The 22,978-nt window shown below is 43.3% G+C and overlaps 1 protein-coding gene across 2 annotated transcripts in view; it reads left to right on the forward strand.

Moving 5' to 3' along the window:
• The window catches only part of NEXMIF (neurite extension and migration factor), a 158,404-nt gene that overhangs the window by 55,299 nt on the left and 80,127 nt on the right, over nucleotides 1–22,978 (forward strand). Inside the window, exons 1-2 of one of the 2 annotated variants that reach the window (XM_061598433.1) lie at nucleotides 12,082–12,117; nucleotides 20,199–20,357. The gene's annotated coding sequence lies outside the window, so the exon portion shown is untranslated. Of the gene's footprint in view, nucleotides 1–12,081; nucleotides 12,118–20,198; nucleotides 20,358–22,978 lie in introns of those variants that run through there. The other variant, XM_061598432.1, reaches the window with a different exon arrangement.

The raw sequence follows: 22,978 nt of genomic DNA on the forward strand, positions 1-22,978 counted from the left end.
AACAAGTCTGAAGTGTGGGCACGTCAAACCTCAGTGGGGAGTAGGTGTGAACGAATCTGTCAAGGTTTGGTTCTGTCAGTTTTTCCAACCTGAAATTCAGTTCTCCTCATTTTTGCAGCGAATTGCAAATTTTTAAATAAAACATTCCTCATGAAAAGTCTTCAGCATTTTAGTGCAAATTTCTCCTAATAAACACATTTTGGATGCAGGTGTGACACACAGTTTTGCAAGTGATTTCCCCTAATATAATGCATTTTGTCTGTAATTTTCACTAATATATGCACACTATTTTTTGTTAACATTGCTTGCCTAGAAAACTGCTTGGCAAAATTAGGGAAAGTGAAAATTTCAAAAGTATAGCTGTGTTTCAGTTCTCATATTGTTTTGGAAAGTGCAGATTTGGTAGGTTTGTAAATGCAAACTGAATTTCTCCCCCACCCCTAGTGTGGAGGTCATTCCACAGATGAGGACCCATCCTCAAAAAGGCTCTTTCACATTGATTGGTTTAATTAGAAATGTTGAGAGAGCTGTTTTCACTTCTTAGAACTAGCTGATATTTACTTATGTTGCTTGATTCAGGTATCCATATCTTTCCAGCTCCGAACAGAATACTTGGTCAGGACATCAAGCCACACCTGGGCTGTTTGCATTGTCATCTTCTCACATGGTAAAATACCAAACAAGTGCCTTCTCTGCTGGTTCAAATGTGGGATTCTGATTCTTTTGAATCCACAGAGTCTGTAATAAGCAAAAAAAAAAATCATCTCAACATTCCATCTACTGTATCAGCCTAAACACATCTAACTTTGCTCCACCTTTAAAATGTAGCGCTGGCCAAGGTTCTGAAAAGAGGAACAAAATAATCAAGAGGCTGGAGGGACACACACACACACCCGCATGAGGAAAAGTTACAACATTTGGGACTTTTTAGTTTGGGGGCGGGGAAAGGTGAATAGTTGAGGGAGGTGACATGATAGAGGTTTATAAAATTATGCATGTGTAGAGAAAGTGAATAAGAGAGTAATATTAGAGCCCAGGGATCATCCAATGAAGCTGAATGTTAGAAGATTCAAGACAAGACAAAATTTAAGTGCTTCTTCACACAACTCATAATTAAACTATGGAATTTGCTCCCACAAGATATGGTGATGCCCACCAACTTGGATGATTTTAAATGGGGTTTAGACAAATTCATAGAGGATAAGACTGTCAATGGATACTACTAGCCATGATGGCGCTACTAGCCACGATGGCGCTACTAGCCACGATGGCGCTACTAGCCACGATGGCGCTACTAGCCACGATGGGTATGTGCTGCTTCCTCTGTTGGAGGCAGTTGCTGGGAAGCATAAGTGAGGAGAATGCTCAGATGCTGCTTCTGGGCTTCCCAGTGGGGCATCTAGTTAGCCACTGTGAGACCAGGAGGCTGGACTAGATGGGCCTTTCGTCTCAAGCAGGGCACTTCTGGCATATTGCTTCTATGTTTTTCTTGTCTCCACTTCCTTCCCCCTCCCTCTGTATTTTTCCCCTGTGTGGAATTCTGGATTGTAAGCTCCTTGGAGCAGGGACCTGTCTTCCTGCACTCTCCAAAGCACCAGGCACACTGATGGTTTTACATACTAAACAATATAACAGAGATGTTTAAGCATTAAAGGCCTGGAGACCATATGAGGCTCTTTAGAGGTCCCCGTATGGATTCTTGTCTATACTTCACACCATCTTCAGGTGCTCTAAGTATGGCCACAGAGCTCAGTTGTCAGCAGCTCCTACTGCTGACCATATAATCACTACCTGATGGGCAGGACTGAAAGGGTGAGTTCTGCTAATGACTCCTATAGCCGAGAGTGGGAAACTCACCCCAGAAGTGCTGATCTCCATAGCAAGTATAACATCTAGAAGAGTGGTTCCCAAACTTTTTCCCCTTTATGGACCACTTGAAAATTGCTGAGGGTCTTGGCAGACCCCTGAATGATTTCTTTTTTTTTTTATCATTAATTTTTATTCAAATTTTCAAAGACAAAAAACAAAACAAAACAAAAATAATTAAACAATAAAATAAAATGTTGACTTCCGATTTGTCGCAGATCAGATATAAGTCTACAATATATAACAATCCTGTCTCTTAAATTATATTATAAAATCACTTTCCTCCAGTAGTTATCTTAATTAATCATCAAATCTCATAAACATTACTTTATTCTTTCCACAAAAAGTCAAAGAGAGGTTTCAATTCCTTGAGAGATATGTCTTTCAATTTTTCTCCAAATAAATATGTCGATTAATCCATCTCGTTCACATCTGTTAGGTCCAATAATTTCAATAGCCATTCTTCCATTATCAATGTTAATTCCATCTTCCATCTTCAATAATCCTGTTAAATCCAGTAATTTCAGTAGCCATTCTTCCATTATCATTCTTCCCCTGAATGATTTCTGTGCCTGTTGTAGCAATTCATATTGCAACATAATAAAATGCAATATATGAAATAAAAGCAGCAATGGAAATACAATGAAAACTCAATATAAATATTCAGTGTGGTGGATGTGCCGTCTCCCATCTTCAACCACACATCCACAGATGCGCTGCAGGCCACCTGAATGAAGCTCATAGGCCACAGCTTGGGAACCCCTGATCTAGACCTGCCCCTAGAAGCCAGGCAGGTGTTCAGGGATGTGTCAAATGTAGGACAATGACAAAATCTGGGATGGACTGCTGAGTGGGCAATTTGGCCCTCCCAAACCGTTGTGCTTTGATTCCCTTTGTTCTCTGCTTTTTTGGGGGGGAGGGATGAAAAAATAGGGTAGGGGTGGGGTTTAAGGGCTGCAGATTGTATTTAGTCCAGTTTGGCATAGACAGTAGACCTTTTTATTTTTGCTGTAGGCCTGTATTTCTATATTCGTTTCCCTTAGCGTAGAGTTTGGCCTCAATCTTTGCAAATATTAATTTGTAATGCCACTGAAGGCATGACGGTATGACATTTTAGCTGCAATCTCTTCTCTGTTTATTTCACCTGTCATCTCCTTTGCTCTTGGCTTAATGCTAACCAGAGTGCTTTTTGAATTCTCAGCTACAGGTAAGGGAGGCTGGTGCTAGGAACGGTGGGTTAATATCCAACTTCATCCAGTGAGGATGAAAATTCCTCCTGTCCTTAGTTTGCATTTAGGTGGTGTTGCTGCTTTGAAATGCTAAGTGCCATTGCTTTCTCATTGATGGCGGCGGGGGTTGTGGGGAACTGTGGGTGCTCAGCACCAGACCCCAGGTGCTCAACACATTTCAATATCAGAACCTTTTGATCCTGAACTAGAAATATAAGAGCCCTACAAAATCCAAAACGTCTGTAGAGTCATCTTTCCAGGTTTTGCACCAGCATCAATAATTACAAGAAGGTTAGCAAAAATCACGTTTAGATGATGGAATAAGCACAATCAAGCACTTGTCATAGGATAATTACAGTGCATTTTAATTTATTTTTACTAAGCATATTTGCAATCCCATTTAGGATCAAAATGCAAATCTCACTTGAATCAAGATGCAGTTCCCTGCAAACCTGAAAGGCTCCCTTTCTCCTTTCAATTCAGTGTATGTCTAATGATTTCTAACTGCACTCTGATGTTTACAGAGAACTGTAGCTATTCACATTATCATAAGACAGATTGAACTCCTTCAGGATCTAAATTTGGTGACTTGCTAAATTCTGATATCTTAAAAAAAAATTTCATTGTACCATGACATTTGGTTTTAATTTTCCATGAGTAAGTAAATCTGAGCTAAGTCAAATGAAAAAGATCCCCCATGTATTACAAAATACAGCATTTGAAATCATCATCATCATCATTTTGTGACGTATTAAGCTAATGCTATTTAAAAAGAGTGTTGATGGAACACCAAAGACAATTAAAACTATAATTTATGTTTGTAATGCATTTAGAAGGCAATATGTTTATTTGTATTTATTTATTTATTTATTAAATTTATAGCCTGCCCTCCCTCCCAGAAGGAGCCTAGGGCAGCAAACAAAAACACTAAAAGCACTTGAAAACATCTTAAAAACAGGAGATTTTAAACGTATTGAAACAAACCATATTTAAAAACATATTAAAACAAAGCATCTTTAAAAAAACATCTTTAAAAAATCTTTAAAAGCAACATGTTCACATTGGCATTTAAACCCTTCAATGCCTTACACCGCCTTCATCCCTACCAACTCTCTTGGATGCTTAGACCAACAGAAGGGGCCCTTGTAGCAGTTCCACCACCCTCAGAAGTGCAGGGAAATGGTGGCACAGGAGAGGGCTGTGACGTTCCTGCCTTTGGCTCCCCCTGTCAGGTTCCCACCTGCTTGTGGCTACCGCCTTTCACTAGGCACCACCTCAGGACACCACCAGTCAGGATCGTCATTTTTATTTTTTCTCACTCCGCTCTAGCACAGATCTCACAAGATCCCACTGCTAGGCAGCACCACCAGTCACTTCCTGTAAACAATACTGCTAGAGACTTTGCCTCAGTCTCTCTATAGCTTGTTACTTTGTGTCTGAGTGCCCTTGCTGTCCACAACCCCCTTGTATCTTTGTCTATAAAGCATACAATCCTGGGTTGCTCTGGATACTTGACATTGTTACAATATCTCCCTTCACCGCTGCCACCATATGATACAGTTTCCCTTCAGCCTTGGTAATTACCCTGCCCTCCCTTCTGGTCTGTGTATCCCCAGCCAAGGATCAGGCTTTTGGTAAACCAATAAAAGTATTTATTTGATAACACCAGGAAATAACAAGATTACTTTAGGAATGTTTAACAAGCGTATGGTTTCAATATAGTGTCACTCTTTATGTTTCTGGTCATATATATATATACTGTTTAAATATCAGCCAAATATAATCCTACCCTCCCTCAGAACTCTGCCAACCAACTCATCCAAATAACTCTCCACTAATGACTCTCCAACAACTCTCCCCAACTGACCTCCCATTTATACCTTCAGTCATTCAAACACTCAGCCAATCATCATCCAACGTTCTCCTGCATTCTAACACATGTACTCCCCCCTCTTACTCAATTCATTTACCATATATCCCTATATAAACCCGCACTTACCATATTTTCAGTTTTTAACATATAAGGACATCACAAGGACTTTCTCTCTAGCAGCCCCTGACATGTGGAGCTCCTTCCCCACAGATGTGTCTCAGCATCTTCCTCCTTACCTTGGCCTTTGACAGCTACATATTTGGTTTTTTATTTGTTTGTTTGTTAGTTTAATAAAATGTATATACTGCTTAATTGTTTTTAAAAAACACCTCTAAGTGGAAACCTTAAAATTATCAATAAAAATAGATAACAACAAGTAGTGAAAAACATTTTTTTAAATGATTAAAACAGCAGTAAACTAAAAAGTATTATCGACATCTATGGGGCCCACCTCTTTTGTTCAACCTGTAGTGTTCTGTTCATTGTTGGAATTCTTTCTGTTCATTTGTTGGAATGTTCTGTTCATTTGTTGGAATTCTATAATTGTATAGTTTTACTTGTTTTTATAATTGCATGATTATATTGGTGAACCCAGGTTAGCAAGCCACAAAACAGCAAAAAATACAGCATTTTTTAAAAAAATCTAAAAACAATTATATTTCCTCACAGTTAAATAATTTCAAGGTTTCCAGGAACAGTACCTGTTAGCCATCAAATTCCAGGGTGAAACGGAAAGTTCCTGTTACTGTTAATAATGTGTATGTGTTATGATTTATGTTGTGTAGCATACTTTAAAAGATGTATGTGCAAGACTCCAGAATTTAAATCATGACAGAGAGCACTTTTTATTTTATTTCAGTTGTTTCTGTCCTTCGTCTGCTTTTTTAAACAGAGAGTTTAAGATGTGTACACACGCTGCTGTGTTTCATGCCACAGCTAAACATTATGGCCACCAATGCAAGTAACACTTAGAATATTCATCAATAAATGCCTGTGATGTTCCCCCTCCCAGGTTCATTGGCTGCCACTTGAAAGCACGTGGAAACATGTACCACAATGACATCACCTCATGTGGTTGCATTGATAAATGTTCATAGAGGAGAGGAGAGGAGAGGAGACACAGCAGCTGGACAATAAAAAAAAAAAGAAACACCTTTCATTTAGTTTGTCCAATGACCTGCTGCCATTTCCAGAAGATTTTAAAAATGTTAAGTGTTGAAAGACCACTTGCTAGACCAGGGGTGGAGAGAACCTGTGGCCTTCCAAGATGTTGGGCTGCAACAGACATGGGGAACTTTTGACCGTCCAAATGTTGCTGAACGACAACTCCCATGGCCATTGGCCATGCTTGCTGGGGCTGATGGGAGCTGTCGTTCAGCAACATCTGGAGGGTCAAAAGTTCCCCATGCCTGTACTACAACTGCCATCATCACCCCTGGCCTTTGGCCACGCTATTTGGGGCTGGTGGAGTTACATCCCAAACACATCTGGTGGGCACCATGTTGGCTATCCATGCTCTGTCATATTAAGTAAGATCTGTGACATCCGTGGAGGTGGGGGAAGGTTCCTAACCATGTGGGGATGGATCGAGCCCAAGTCGCCTTGGGTGAGATTGATAATCTGGACCCCATATCAGCCAGACTTTTGACATTCAGTGCTGTACACAAAGTTTTCTGGGGCATTGGGGCAACGAAAGGAATACAACAGCTGTAAGAAATGTTCAGCAGGTCAACCCAGGTATATAGAAAATGGCTGTGCATTTCATTCCCGATGCCTTTCACAATTTACTCTTTTTTAAGGATGTTGACTTTACAGTTCTCAAATTAACAAAGCAAGTCATTGTGCGAATCAATATATGGATGCCCATATTCTCCAGCAACATCAATACACAGTGCACATTGCGCAGACCTGTCAAAATCAGAGTATGCAACTCTTCTAGAGAAGAAAGGCGTGAAATGTGTTGAGAACAAATAATACAGCAAGGAGGACTTGGGGGGGGGCAGGAGGGGGGTCCACAGGCAGGGGAGCATTTAGCATTGTTCCCTAACAATGTCTTGCAGTGTGATCTGCTAAGTTTGAACTGAGTAACCTGTTCTCCCCCCTTCTTTCCATTGTCACAGAAGACACACAGGGGAAAGGATCTAGTCCCTGGTTTGTGAGCACTTTGGGGCATGTCAAAAAAAAAAGTGCAGCGTCAATGATAGTCAAGACAGATGTTCTAATGGAAATTAAAAAAAATTAAAGTCCCAACCAAACTCAAAGCCCACGTGAAGGAGAGGGGAGCAGAAGATAATTTGGCATGACATTATGAAGCAGGATTGTTCTTGGCAAGGGAGGGATGTTAAAGGTCGCCTGCCATTGGTACAGCCTTTTGGAGTGGCAGAATTAAGTTCAAACTCTGGATGTTTTTTAAGCCTTAAATCTCTCTGGGGATGCCTTTCATAACATCTTTGCGCAGGATAACACTGCAGTAAATGAAATACAGTGCACTGGATTAAAGGGTTATTTCCCCTGTGTGTCAGGCTGACACAGAATGCTTAAACCTCAGGTTGTTTTCGAGTCGTCTCTATCTGCTGATAGCCGCCACCTTCGTTACTGACGCAGCTCTTTCTAGCCTTTGCTTGAGAGGATGATTTTGCACCCAGCTTTGGAAAATCTGGAACAATTTTTGTGCATCAAAGAATCAAACTAATGTAGCTAAAAAAGGGGGTAGAATTGAATAGGCTTCCATGCAGGATGGAAATTGATGCGGGAATGTGCAGACCTTTTTTTTCAGATCTGATACAGAATAGCTGTCCATTTGTTTGTCTGACTCAGGCTCATCAATACCCCCTTTCCTGATAACTTGTGGGGACTAAAGCATCTCCCCTCGCCAACTAAGGAGAAGAATGTGGTGAGTCGGGCAAGAGCTGAGCTCTCCCCTCCCATCTTTTTTTCAGACTATTGATTTGGCGCAAATGTGTTTTATTGATATCCCACTCTGGAAGCAGCCTACAATAAGGGTCATTAAATCTATGGCTACAACATAAATAAAATTGATAGGATTAATCAGCTAAAAAAGGGGTGAACTGTTTAAAAAAAGAGCACTATTTTGATAAGGTTGTCACTTGACTAAACAAATCTTAATTATGAGTTTTCAGTTTATTAATGTATTGATTAAAATACAATTTAGGTAAAAACAATGGGTTGTATTTAACTAAGTCCTACTCAGAGGTGAAATTAATGAACCCAATTAGTTGTGTCGATTAACTTCAACGGGTCTCCTCTGAATAGGACCAGCATTGAATACCACTCAATGGCTCTGAAGCAAGAATCATACATTATTATTTTTTGCATGATGCACATGTGTGTCACAGCCAGCGTTATGTTCACAGAAAAAGCACCTCCCACTAGAGGAGTAGTCCCTTTTATTTTTTATTTTATTTTATTTTATTTATTATTACATTTATATCCCAGCTTTCCTCCAAAGGTGTCATATAAAAAGGTTCTCCCGCTCCTCGTTTTATCCTGACAACAACTCTGTGAGGCTGGGAAGCATTGACTGGCCCAAGGTCACCCAGTGAGTTTCAGGGCTAAGCAGAGATTTGAACTCTGTTCTTCCAGGTTCTAGTCTGACACTCTAACTACTATGACACACTGTCTCTCTTTTGTCAGAAGACGCTGTCACCAAGTCTGCTTTGCCCTTACATCAGCTCAAAACCCAGTACTGCTCAAGGCAGTTCACAACTGTAAGTAACTCTGTTGAATGAGCGCAATGAGTGACAGCCCTGCCTGTGTGAATCAGTCATTACTCATGTATAGATAGGCTGCATTTATTAACTTATATGTCTTGCATATTTCAAAGGTCTTGGACGATGCACCTACAGTGCTTGGGAGTCTTGAATAAATCTGAGTGCTTGGGTGGTGTTGAGGGAGATATTCAAATCAATTTGCATTTAAAGGCGAACTTACCTAATTCTCACTTTCCAAAAAAATGCACAGATCAAAGCACAGGCCTCCTTCAAAATCCACATATTTCCGCATTTTCCAGTGCAGATCTCCAGCCAAGTAATGTATATAAAAATGTATATGAGGTGTACTGTGCATAACAATGCATATCTTACTATATAATATTTTTCCTAAGTATCACGCTACTTTGTGAATGCTTCTGCGCAGGCGTGTGCCTGGGCAGAAGCATTCACAGGCAGCTTGACACCGCGAGGTGGTGGTGCGTGAGGCACCCGGCCGAGTGAGCGAGGAAGAGAGGTGGCTGTGCTGACTGAACCTGGCCCTGGGTGGGTGGGTGTCCTGAAGTCAGACACAGATGTAGAGGTGTGCATTATTTTATTAGATTTAATGGAAAGTTTCAGTGCAGAGCACTTCATGAATCAGCTTACCGTGACTAGGAATAGCTAGGCATGTCTACACTGCACTAAGATGTCACAGCAGCTAGACATGCTCCTTCTCAACGTTAAGTAAGGATAGGTGGGCACCCTGCTTGCGCGAACTGAGTGTTACTGTTGAGAGAGCGTGCACACACTCACGAGCGCTCCTCCTCGTCAGAGGGGCCGTGGGGGTTCATGGAGCTTGCCGGCACCACAGTCTACATGTCCAAGGTGAGGACAGCTGATCCACCTTAGCAAGTTCCTCCCTAGAAGGGGTGTGTGTGCAGTGGCGACAGCGAAGTAAGAGAAGGAAGGAAGTGAAAGTTGGGCAGAGAGGCTACTCCCGGACCAGGATGGGCCTCCTGACTGATAAATGCATCTATAGGGGCAGAGCTGTCACTCTTAATAGCGCAAGATCTTTCAGAGTCCATCATGCCTGAAGGTATATCACTAGTGCCTTTTTCTGATTCAAAGTCCACCTCGTCGTTCTCACCACTTCATCCCCTTTCTGTGGGGCTCATGACAGTGGGTGGGAGGGCAACCTATGGGGGAGGGGGGCTCTGGTGATGTCTGGGGGTGAAGAAGGGAGGGAGCAAGCACTGGTGACCCGTGGGAGGGAGGGGGCAGAGGAACACTGGCGAGCCGTGGGGGGGAGGAATGCTGGTGACCCATGTGCAGGGTGAGGGAGGGGCAGCTCTGGTGACCGATGGGGGGGAGGGAGCACTGGTGACAGTAGGTGGGGTTAGCGAGTGAAGTGAGCAGGGGTGGAGCCTCTAGTACAGCCTTTCCCAACTAGTGGGCCACCAGATGTTGGACCACAACTCCCATCAGCCTCAGCCAGTATTGCCAATGGTCAGGAAAGATGGGAATTGCGGTCCAACCACATCTGGTGGCCCACTAGTTGGGAAACGCTGCTCTAGTATTCGTTGAAATAACCCACAAAAATGCATCATGTTAGGGAAAATTGCATACAAAAATGTGTAGATGAAGAGAAATTAAAACTAAAGTGCTGATAAATTTTCAGGATAATTTTTTTTAATCCCAAACTGATGTAGAAATGTGGTTAACTAAGAAGGGAAAAACAAGAAACTCAGTTTAAACCGAAACGGTTAGATTTCCCCACCTCTATGCTGGAGTGAAGGCTTAATTTGAGTAAGGACTCAGCTGCTAAAACTGTTCTGGATGCATCGCCGTAGGATACATAAAGTACTAATTTATTTATTTATTTAGAAAGGAGAGCCACCTAAGCATGTTCAAAGATCCTTTCATCTCCCACTTGAGACATGAGCTCAAGCCACCCCGCTGCATTTCTGGGCGTAGAGAACAAGGTGCCCTGGTAAAGATCCAAACGCCTGAGCAGCTCAGAGCCTGGAGGCAACTCTGTTTAAAAACAGAGCACTGAACATTAGTGGAATTTTGGTGAAAGAGAAGGAGAGAACAAGAGTTCTCTTGTACAATATTTTCAGTAATGCCATGTTTTAATTCCCTGGTGATAATATTGGGCCTATGAATGCATGAATCCACAGAAGCACAAAAACCCAGCGCAATGTGGTGCTGGGTGCGGAATTCACCTGTCAGTAATCTGAGCTCTCGTGGAGTGAGAGAGTTTTTAGTCCTTGTGGCTGCAAAGAAATGCTGAGTGGTGGTGATGGCAGCCTGGTGCTGTTCCCCGCCTCACCCCACCAACGTTATACACTACAATTCACCTCATGTCTGAACATTGGCTATCCTGGCTAGGACTGATGGGAGTTCCAGCAACATGTGGAGGGCACCAAACTGCCTACACCTGCAATGCATGCTGGGAATCCTCAGGAATCAGAAGGCTGCCTCATTCCAATTTCTAGTGGTCAGGAAACAAGGCTTCCCTGCCCTGTAGCTTCCTTTCCATGACCAGCGGTGTAGTCGTCCAGGGTCTCGGCGGGTCTTACACCCTTTACTTTTTTGGGAGAAGGCTCCCTATGTCTCCAGCATCCTGAGAGCCAATCGGCATGAAAAGGGAGTCTGTTGGCCACTGAGAAGAGTCTTATAACATGCTTCCTTGCCCTTTCCTATGGACTGCAGCCAATCAGAGTGAAAGGAGGTGAGTCAGCCACTGCAAAGACTCTTCTCAGTAGCTAACACACTCCCCTTTCATGCTTATTGGCTCCTAGGGATGTCTGTTGTTGTGGGAGACGGCATTAACAAAGATCTCATTTTCAAGCCAGCAGCAAAAAAAGGGGAGGGGCGTGGCCGTGACTAACACAAAGAGACTTGAACTTGCCACTACACTACTGTCGATGACCAGCAAAAGCAGAACAGTTTGCACAAAACTGAAATAAAAAGGGGAGGGACTAAATTATCCTAGATAAGAGAAAAATGTTATAGTTTGCGTTACTTATCTGAGTTGCAGTATTGAGCTTTACCTCCCCAGAATTTCAAAACATTTTTTCCCAGCACATGGTATTCCACACAGCCGTCCCCACCCCACCCCACTTTCATTTTTCAGGAGCTCTTTCTGTTCTTCCCCAACAAAAACACTTCATAAAATCAGCCGTTAATGAGTCGAAGGCCCTGGAAGCACTTTGAGAGGTGATGCCAGGCTTCCCAGCGTGAACTGTGGAACTGGGAGCAACAACCCACCAAGGCTTACACATGAGAAGGTCAGCTTTGTTCCAACTGGCTCTTTTGCAGACTTGAAGCAGGGGAAACCGCATGGCCAAACCCATGCAGCTGTCCTTGCCTGGAGGCCTCACAGCCCTTTGTGGAAGCCAGCAGCACCTGCGATTCTGCTCATGGGGTGGGAAAGGTAAACAACACCCACCGTCATCTTCGCATTTACCTCCAGTAATCTCCTGCCAACCCTTTTCTCTGCAAAATAACAATTTGGGCCGTAAAACACTCCTGACATAAGGAGGCTGGTTGATTGCATTGCTGATAGAGCCTGTGAGTTTCCCTCTGCTTCCCAAATGTGCTGTGCCTGTTTTTAAAGGTGCCTCCCTTGCATGCAGCTAGTGTGTTTAACAGCAGAAACAGAAGAGGCGAGGAAACTTTGAAAATGCCTCTTTGATGTGCTCGGAAGTTTGTTTACAGAGGGGAGATTTTGTGCTAGTGGCAGGCTCATAGACCCAAATTCCTGTTTGCCTGGGATCTTGATCCAGCAGTTAAGAGATGGGGGAGAGATTTGATTCAGTTTGCAAATAAAGGCAAATCTACCTAATTCTCACTTTCTGAAATAACAAGTGAACCGAAATACAGTCATCATTCAAAATTCACGCCTCTCCAAATATTGCCGTTTAGTCCTCCAATGAAGTAATGGGTACAACCATGCGTATACTAGGATAAAGCGTGCGTAGAAATGCATATATTGGTGAAAACAACATCCAAAGATGTATTATTTTAGAAAACTTCTTTGAAAAAAGTGTGTATTAGGCAAATAATACATTAAAACGCTGATAGATTTTATGAGACTTTAAAAAGAAAATCGCAAGCTGATGTGGAAATGCAACATTAATTTAATATTAGGAAAATGAGATAGTGAAATTGACAGATCTGCCAATCCCTGGTTGATAGTATAGATGCTATCAGAACAAAATCTTGGCTGTCTCCAGCTCTCCAGAAGGTCAACAACTCGTGAATATCTCTGAGGCTTCAAGGCCCCGTTGGGTCCACAAGGCAGAAGTGGCATTTGTGCATAGACCTTTGGACCAAACCAGAGCTGGTCTGAGATGTTTTGGTGCCTGGGCCAGAAAATCTTTTCCATTAATTCACACAGCATTAATTCATCCCAAAACTAGGAGGTTTTCATGAGCAAGCCCTGTTGCAGTGGTCAGGAGCTGGCCTGCTGCTCCCCAAAGCCCCTGTTCTTTGCAGTGGGACTGACATCAGAGAAATTTCCAGTGGAGACCCCACCTCATTTGGAGCTGTTTGTGTCCCCCTCTGCAGCCTTTTCTTGTGTCCTCATCTTTGGGAGCTCCTTATCTTATCAATGGTCAGCCTCTGCACTGAACAGAGTGGGGATGACTAGTGGTAATGTTGAAGTGACATGCCCCAAGGGGAGTCCAGGCAGCTTTATTGGTCCTATATTCATGCATTTACACTCACATCCAAAACTAGCAATACATAGCACAAAATCAATTTATAAAGAGAAACGTGACCGCAACCATGTGTATGGTTATCTGTGAGTAAGCCCCATTGAACTCAGTAGTGCTTTCTTCTGTTTGCATAGGTTCAACTTGTAAAACATAGTGAGGTTTAATAAACATTCCTCAACCAGCTGAAATGGAACCTTGAGCTTTTCATTACAAGTGCGAGCAATTCTACAAAGAAATGTTACCATTCAGACTGCTAGCATGAAGTAGAAACCTTATTAAAGAAAGGGGAAGAAGTACCTACCTTCTGCTTGATTCCCCCCCATTCTCTGACTTCCCTTGCTAATCTGTTGTAAAACAAACTTGAATGTCTCCTTCATTACTTAAAGAGGTTTCATCAGTTGACCTGGTGCTCAGTCTGATGACATCATCTCTCTCGCTCTGAAAAAAATCCCAAGTTGATGTCATGGTTCTATCTGAGCCCTCTGATTCAGACCAGGAGTGGGAGGCACTTGAGGACTCAGAATGGGAGGAGAGATGAGACTATGCAACAGAGCCCACTTGATGAAGCCTCACCCCTCCCCTGGATGCACCCAGATGCAGGATACCCAGGGGTTGCCCCTTCTCAGCCTGTGGAGGATGAGGGGAGCTCTGGGGTGCAACCTGCTGTGACCGAGCAAGAGAGTTCCGCGGAAAATGTATGCCTGGCAATGTCTCCCAAAGAGAGGCAGTGCATCAAGAGAAGCGGGGAGACTCATCCCTCTCGGGAGAGCGACCACCTTCAGGCCAGAAAGCTTGACGAGTAGATGGATGGAACAACTTTGCAGCTCCTGTGCAATCTTGGACTCTTGCACCCTGGCCTTTGCTCTGGGACTGTATTTATTGTTGCTCCTCCTTTGTTTTGTACGAGTCGCTGGCCTAGAGTCTGCTCTTTCCTAGCTGCTGAGTTTGAACCGAGTCGCTGGCCTAGAGTCTGCTCTTTCCTAGCTGCTGAGTTTGAACCGTTAGACTGCAATAAGGAAAGCTTACTTCCTTACTGACAAGTAAACTCATCCATTGACTGGTTTTGGGCAGAACAGCTGTGCTTCCTTGCATGTCCCATGTCACTGCACCACTGGGCGTGGGCTCATTCCATATCTCCCCACCTTGCTTTGCAGGTTTTTACACTGAATGCTATTATTTGGTGTTGAATTTTGTAAACCATTTTGGATATTACCTTTTAATAAAAAGGCAGTGCAGAGATGTTTTAAACAAAGGACTAGACGCAAGGATCAGAATACGCCAACAAGAGAAAAGAGATCCTTTGGACAGGCCTCCAAGGGATGCATAAGCTTCCTCTGGGTCTAGATCATCTGGCCCACCACCCACCAACTGGTCAAACCCTAACCTAAGAACTAGCCTTTGAGTCAGGCTCAAGCACTTTTCAGGATTTGTGTTGAATTTGGAGAGGTTGCAGCGAACAGTCATTGGGCTTGCAGTGCCAGTTTAAATAGTTGTGCACATCAGCTCCTTGCTTGTGCCAAGCCAGACCTGTGCATGCAGGTGCCACCCCACGCAGCACTGGTCATAATGTCATAGAATAGTAGAGTTGGAAGGGGCCATCAGGTCCAACCCCCTGCTCGATGCAGGGATTCAAATTAAAGCATATCCGACAGGTGCCTGTCCAGCTGCCCCCTGAATGCCTCTAGTGTGTGAGAGCCCCCCTCATTTCATTGGTTTCATTGTCATACAGTTAGGAAGTTTTTCCTGATGTTCTGTTGAAATCTGGCTTCCTGCAGGTTGAGCCCATTATTTTGTGTCCTGCAGTCTGGGATGATTGAGAAGAGATCCTGGCCCTCCTCTGTGTGACAACCTTTCATGTACTTGAAGAGTGCTATCATATCTCCCCTCAGTCTTCTCTTCTCCAGGCTAAACATGCCCAGTTCTTTCAGTCTCTCCTCATAGGGCTTTGTTTCCAGTCCCCTGATCATCCTGGTTGCCCTCCTCTGCACCTGTTCCAGTTTTGTTTAATTTTATGCATGGCTTCTTTTTCTAGGTACACTGATTAGAAATGCAAATAATTTAAGCAATACAAAAATGTCTTAAATAAAATAATAGTTCTGCACACCTCCACAAGCCACCATCAGTCTGGGCTGGGCATACTGGAAGTGTCACTCTTCTTGTGGTGCACGCACACACACGCACACAGAGGTTCTGTTGGTGATTTCATTCACCCAGTGTGCATCCAGATGGCCATGTGTTCTGGAAGGCATAGAAGCAGTTAGACCTGCCCAGGCTATGGATTGTTATGTTGTATTTGCTCCATGTTGGATTGCCATGAAACCCTTGCCATGTTTCAGAGAATCTCAGGGCTCCTCAAAAGCTTATCAGGCATTTTTCAGTCGATAGTTCACCAATGGCAGACCAGCTTTCCTTGTCCCTCCATCACCAGCCATCCTTTGCCGTGCATAGCCACTTGGGGGGCCCATTTTAGGCTGTGCTCACATAGAGCAATGGTGAGGCTTGACAGATTTGGCCAGCTCCTCATGACAACTGGATGTGTAGCCTAGAGCATGTGCCAGGATTTCTTTACGGTGGACAGGTCAGTGGGGAAAGGGTCCCCTGAAAGTGTGAAAACTACTGCACTAGATGGTCAGCGTTTCCTTGTGCATAAAGGTTGGTTTGGTGACCATCCTCCTGTCCTCAGAGGATGCATCTTCCAAATACTGTTGCAGCTGCTCCTTATTGCATACTCACAAGGCACGAGAATAGGACTGTGGCCAGCTGTATGGATCTATCAAGCTTCCTGTCATCAGTTCTTTGGAATTTTGGCACCCTGCAATCACATTCCCATCATTTACAAGCTAAAGATCTGCAGCGCTCGCCTGAATGATAGGAATCGTGCAGCCTTAGATCACTAACACTTTCATTTTGTAGTGTATGCTAATTTCACTCTCTTCCCAATGGCTGGTGCTCATTCTGTTGTTTCATATCATTGTCATTGTTATATCATATATAGTGTATTTTAACCTGGAGCGGATTCCACTGTCCCATTGACATGGAGCTACCAGCCACCACTGCTGACGACAATGGTTGGCCAGCCTCCAGTGGCCCAGCTGCACTTTCAGAAAATCCCTTTGAAGCATGGGAGCGAAACCTGTTCTTTCCTCCACTGTGAGGTCTGGAGGCTTCTGGCTGGCAGGGCGACAAGTAGGGACACCTGGCTAGTAAAGTCTGCCTTGCTGTCCATGGCTGGCTGGGGCTGATGCAAGCTGTAGGCCAAAACATCTGGAGGGACATCAGGTTGCGGAAGGCTGCGAGATGTAAAGCAGAATACACACAGTTTATTGCAGGAAGAATAGGAAGCAGTGCTGTTGCTAATAATAACATTCCTGTTTCAAGGCAGCCAGCAATATGCCAGGGCGCTCCTGCAGAGCACCTTGTCTGCTGTTAGTACAGCATCCTGGGCTCTTTTCCCAGCTCTGCCATTTACTTTTCTGAGTGATCTTGGACAAATCCATGAGGCTGTCTTAGTTTTGGCTTTGTGTTCGTTCATGCCAAGCAGGCGCTCAAAGCTTCCAGCTTTGTGGAGAGTTTTGAGAGCTCTTTGAGAGAGCTCTGTAGGCACATTACGGATCGATGCTGTTCTTGCCATTGTTAGCCATTATTTATGAGTCTCCTTTTCTGCATAATTCAAGAGGGATATCGCAGGGCCCTGCACGGAGGACCTTATTACTTATGTTTGCGGTGCCCTACGGCTAAAAACAAAGGGAGCAGGCTACTGGCGAGGGGAAAGTGAGGTGTTAGCAAGGTAGGAAATTTTGGTTTGGAAGTTTTTGAGTATTACAGGCTTGGTGGGGTCTGCTTTTTTAAAAAAATAAAACTTCAAAGCTGAAAAAATTGGAGAGGTAAAGATCAGCAATAGTATCAGTCCCAGATTATGAGAACAAAAGAAAATTGTAGCTTAATGCTGTTATACAAATATCTATCTTTTTTAAAAAATATAGAGTAAGCTTTATCAAATTTCACTGAAAATTCATAATTCTTTCCATACTGTTTCGAATTCTTAAAAGGTTGGTATGCTTTATCACACTTCCAAAACTTCCATAGCTGTTCTAATTTGTACAGAATATAGTGCCGCTTGCCCTCCTCCAAAGTTAGAAACCAGTTCAGTTCATGCTACCGTCCAAATCATTCCAATTATCTCTGTAGTATCTTTTTTCACATTGTCTTTCAGACACATGAGCAGTACCACCGAGGGCTCTAAAGGATGAACATAACCTGTAATCTCTGCTACTAATTTGAGAACTCATTTCCCCTGCACCACTTGTATTTTCAGCCGCCATAACTTGAATGTTACAGTTTTGTATCTGGATATCAATGCTGTCCTGTCAACTCCCTTCTGACCATGCAGACATCTCTGCTCATAAAAAAAGACTTAACAGAGCCACCCTAACTGGACCCATTGCCAAGTCCGAGATCTGCTAGTGGGGAGTTTATAGTTCTGTGATATATATATATATATATATATTTGGAGAGCCTGAAGGCTCAGGCTTTGGATCCAGCAGATCCCAGACTGCGGCCCCCCTCACCCCAAAATGCCATGATTGCCTCCCTAGCAATTACCTTTTGCTTCTGTCAGCCTCTTCTGGGAGGAGAGATGAGGGAGCAAGTTGTGAATGATCTAGCTTAGTAAGAAGATCTCCCTCCCCCTGTGAACTGCATTTAAGGTCATGGAGACTGGTGGCCCTGATGTCAGCGGGGCAGTGAATCCACTCCAGGTTTTAGTTCGAATTTACAAGGAGCTGTCCAAGTGCTGAAAGTTCAGACTAAAACCCAGAGCGCATTCACTGCCCCGCTGACATCAGGGCCACCAGTCTCCACTGCTTAAGCTGTTGAGCCTCCTTAGAGTACAGTGAGACCAGCACCTGGAACTTTTTTATTTTCCTTTAATTTTCTTTTTTCTCTGCACTTAATGTATTTAAGTCTGGATTATTTCTTTTGCAGTATTGAATTTATTCTCAGTTTTCTGCATTGTTGATTTTGTCCTGTTTGAATGTATTGAGAAGTTTTGTAAACTGGTTTGTCCCACCCACCTGTCATGTTTTGTATTTTGATAAGTAGACTTTGTTGTAAACTGCTTTGGGCACAGCCCACTGTGGAAAAGTGGCATATAAATAAACTAAATTGATCAAAAGCAATCAATTTCTGCTTCCAACTGCCAGCAGGAGAACCACTGGCAATAGCTTCCCATGCACGTGGGCAAAACTGAGGCCTCCACTGAAGCCAACTGATCCCTACCCGGGGCACTCCTCTCCACCGACGGAGGCAGGCAGAGAGGAGACTGTGCTTAGCCCTAACCCCACTCCACCCCTCAGCCATCAACTGGGGGGGGGAGACTGTTGGGATTGCACTCTAACATATGATTATGATTCCTCAAGGAAGCGCTTCCAGTATGTTTGGGTGTATATATATATATGTACTGAAGGCTTGCACAGTAAAAGCATAAAACTGAAGGCATTGCTGGCAGAAAAATAATGGAAAGGGGTGAGTTCTGTTTACAAGGTTCCAAGTTGCCCAAATTCCCACCTTTTGTGTCAGGATTCTTGAAAGAAAAGAAAAAACCAGCTTCATTGAGGGTAAACTAAAACAACCCATCACTTTAAAGCCAGACAGTCAATCAATTTTTTAACAAAACTTTCATGGGTTGATAGCCTTATTTTATTATCTGTATGTCATAGTGCTCTGGAGGGACCCACCGCCCACCCACTAGTACTGCACTAGTGGTGCTTTTCTATGCCTCATCCTTCCCTCCTCGAAGCCTATTTCTGCAAAGCCACTTTTGCACCACCACTGCCTTTTCTGCAGGGTCTTCTGCTAGCCAACCCGACCTTCATTCTCACACAGACCATTTTTTTCAAGCCGTACCCTGCAACTGCATCTTTGACTAACGGAGGGAGCACAGCTAGGGCGTCCCTTACTTTACTTCTGGAAAGAAATAGCTTTGTGGGCAGTTATCTGCTAGGATGCTTGAAAAGGACTGTGCTGGTTACACGTAAGAGTTCCTTTTGTCGTGGTGCATAATAAACAGGGTCCCCTTTTCAAAGACAACATTCTGCCACTTCCATATACCTCCCTTTAGTCAACATACAGGAAAGCTGTTCCTTTCTTTTCTCAAGCACGGGGGCAGCACTGGAAAGGAACAACAGCAGTTTAATCCCCAATGAAGATGGAGGGAGAACATCATAGAAGGAAAGGATGTCAGTGGGGCAATCTGCTCTGGGTTCTAGTTTCTTCAAAGTTCAGACTAAAACCGGGAGCGGATTCACTGCTCCACTAATAGTGGAGCCACCCGTTTTCACTGATATTGGGTGTTGGGGAATGGCTGACAGAGGAGTTCAACCTCGTACACACTCTTTCTACAAAATCTCTCTGAAGGGCCCCTTCAGAATTGCATTGGGGAATCCCATTTCCATTCCCCAAGTGAAACTCTATTTGTCCCATTATTGCTTGGCTAACATTCACATGTGCTGAATGATATGTTCTCTCCTGAATCCCAGAGAGCATCCTGGTATTTGTTTGCTATTTCTTTTTATTATTATTATTATTAAATTTATTTTACAAATTACTTTGGCTGTTCTCCTCCCCCTGCCGCCAGTGTTGTATCTATGATAGCTGCGCTTGAATTGACAGATCCGGTACTTATATGTGGGGGGGGGGATTAGGAGGCGTTTGTGTAGATGTCACTAATTTAATTTTATTTGTTATGTAGGCAAAGCATGGGCAATTTGGGACTAACTCGCTTGCCTTTATTTTGCAGTCACCTTCAGTCTCCTACATTGTTGGTTGCTGAAAATCCTTCCACTTTTCTCTTTGCCTCTCCAAAGACTGGTGCTGGGAGAGGGGACCTCTGGAGAAGGCAGGTCTGCAAACCCAACTGTGAAGAGAGTGCAAAATGGTGTTGAAATAATTTTAAAAGGTAAGGGAAAAGACCACCTGCATACTGTTGAAATTGCTGTACAAGACCTTCAAGATGAAGAGGGTTATATCCTGAGAGTTTCTGGGAAGCACTGTGCGTTACAGACCATCCCCTTCTTTTCCAATCCATCTTACATGCAGATAATATGCTGTCTGAGTGGTACAGTTGCCGTCACCTCCATGTTTGCTGCACCAATGTGTAAAATGTCCACCCATGTGCTCAGGAGGGACTGTATAGTACCTGCAACACCTGCCTATGCAAATGGGAATATAGTTATTGGAGGGAATGAACTGGTTATTAGACTGCAGATTCTGAAGCAGTCCTTAAGTGCAATGTTGCAGCAACCCCATTATTATTATTATTATTATTATTACTACTACTACTACTACTACTACCCCCCTTTAGGATGCACACCTTAACATAGTGAGGGGGTTTGAGGGTGTTGAAGAAGCTGAGAGCAATGCCGTCAGGAGTCTAGACCAAGAGGCTAGACTCTTTGCAGGAGCACCCAAGGCGGAATGGTCAAAGTTGAGACACCAGACTAAGATGCATCCAAACTCAGAGGAAGGCAATGGTAAACCACCTCTGAATATCTCTTACCACGAAAACCCTATGAACAGAGTATCCAAAATGCAACACGAGATAGTGCTGGAAGATGAGACCCCCAGGTCAGAAGGCACTCACCGAGCTACTGGGGAAGAAAAAGGACAAGTATGAGTTGCGCTGTGACTAATGATGCAGCTGGGTCAAAGCCAAAAGGAAGCCCAGAGGCTGATGTGCACAGATGCGAAAAGAGAGTCCGGAGTTGTACGACACACACAATAGCAACATGGAATGTGAGAAGCATGAACCAGGGAAAGTTAGAAATTGTCAAGCAAGAAATGGAACGTATCAACATTACAGTACTTGGCGTGAGTGAATTAAAATGGACAGGAATGGGACATTTTCAATCAGGCAACTACAAAATATTTTATGCAGGAAATGAGAAATCAAGAAGAAACGGGGTTGCTTTAATAGTGAGAAGTGATGTAGCAAAAGCAATTAGGAGCTACAACGCAAGGTCTGAGCGAGTGATATCAATGAGATTAAATGGGAAACCTATTAACATAACCATCATCCAAGTCTACACTCCAACGTCAAACGCAGAAGAAGAATTGGAGAGATTTTACGCAGAAGTACAGGAGAAAATTGATCACACACCAGAACAAGATATGATGATAATCATGGGGGACTGGAATGCAAAAGTAGGGAACAGAGAAGAACCAGGAATTGTGGGGAAATGGGGCTTAGGTGACAGAAAGGAAGCAGGAGAAAAACTTATTGAATTCTGTGAAGCCAATGATTTGTTTCTTGCCAAAAAGACAACTGTACACGTGGCCATCGCCAGATGGTCAATATAGGAATCAAATTGATTATATAATTGGAAACAGAAGATGGAGAAGTTCCATACTTTCTGCAAAAACAAGACCAGGAGCAGACTGCGGTACAGATCATGAACTGATCATATCAAAAATCAGAGTAAAGCTAAAGAAGAAGAACAAAGCACTCATAATGCCAAAATACAATTTAAATAACATCCCAGAAGCATATAAAGATCAAATAAGGAACAGATTTGAGGCTTTAAACTTAGTTGACAGAGAACCAGAAGAACTATGGAGTGAAGTCAGGGACATTATCAGGGAAGAATGCAAAAAAGACAATACCTTTAGTTAAAAAGAGAGAAAGACCTCTGTGGATGACTGAAGAAACTCTTCAAATGATTAAAGAGAGAAGGAAAGCAAAAGGAGACAGAAACATGGTCAGAACCCTAAATGCAACTACAGGCGGGCCCCGCTTATACGGCACGTTCCGTTCGGGACTCCCGCCGTAAAGCGGAAATCGCCATAAAGCGGAACCCCATTGAGTATAATGGGGCGCGTTGTGCAAAAATGATGCAAGAATGACGCAAAAGCGGCTTTAAAATGGGGAATGAAAGCCGCCGCATTAGCGGAACACCGGGAAGCGAAGCGCTGGGAAGCGGGGCCCTACTGTATACAACGACTGGTACGTAGGGACAAAGAGAACTATTACAATAGTTATTTTATAGAAATAGGAAAGGACAATAAAATGGGAAGAACAAGAGCCCTGTTCCAAAAGATTAGAGAAATGAAAGGGAAATTTAAACCACGAGTAGGGATGTTGAATAATCAACAGGGGAACACACTGAGTGACTGAGATGAAATAAAAGGAAGATGGAAGCAATACACTGAAGAACTCTATAAAAGAGATGCAAGGATGACAGATTCATTCACGGAGGAACCATATGATGAAGAACCAGAAATTTTAGAATGTGAGGTGAAAGCTGCTCTTAAAATACTTGGAAGAAACAAATCACCAGGAACAGATGGCATACCAATGGAGTTGCTACAAGCTACTGAGACTGAATCAGTCCAAATTTTGACAAAAATTTGTCAAGAAATATGGAAAACTAAGCAATGGCCCACAGACTGGAAGCGTTCTATATACATCCCAATTCCAAAGAAAGGGGATCCCAGAGAATGCAGTAATTACCGAACTATTGTCTTAATATCCCATGCAAGTAAAGTAATGCTCAAGATTCTACAACAAAGGCTCTTACCATA

This window comes from Rhineura floridana, chromosome 16, assembly GCF_030035675.1.
Source record: "Rhineura floridana isolate rRhiFlo1 chromosome 16, rRhiFlo1.hap2, whole genome shotgun sequence".
Taxonomy (NCBI): domain Eukaryota; kingdom Metazoa; phylum Chordata; class Lepidosauria; order Squamata; family Rhineuridae; genus Rhineura; species Rhineura floridana.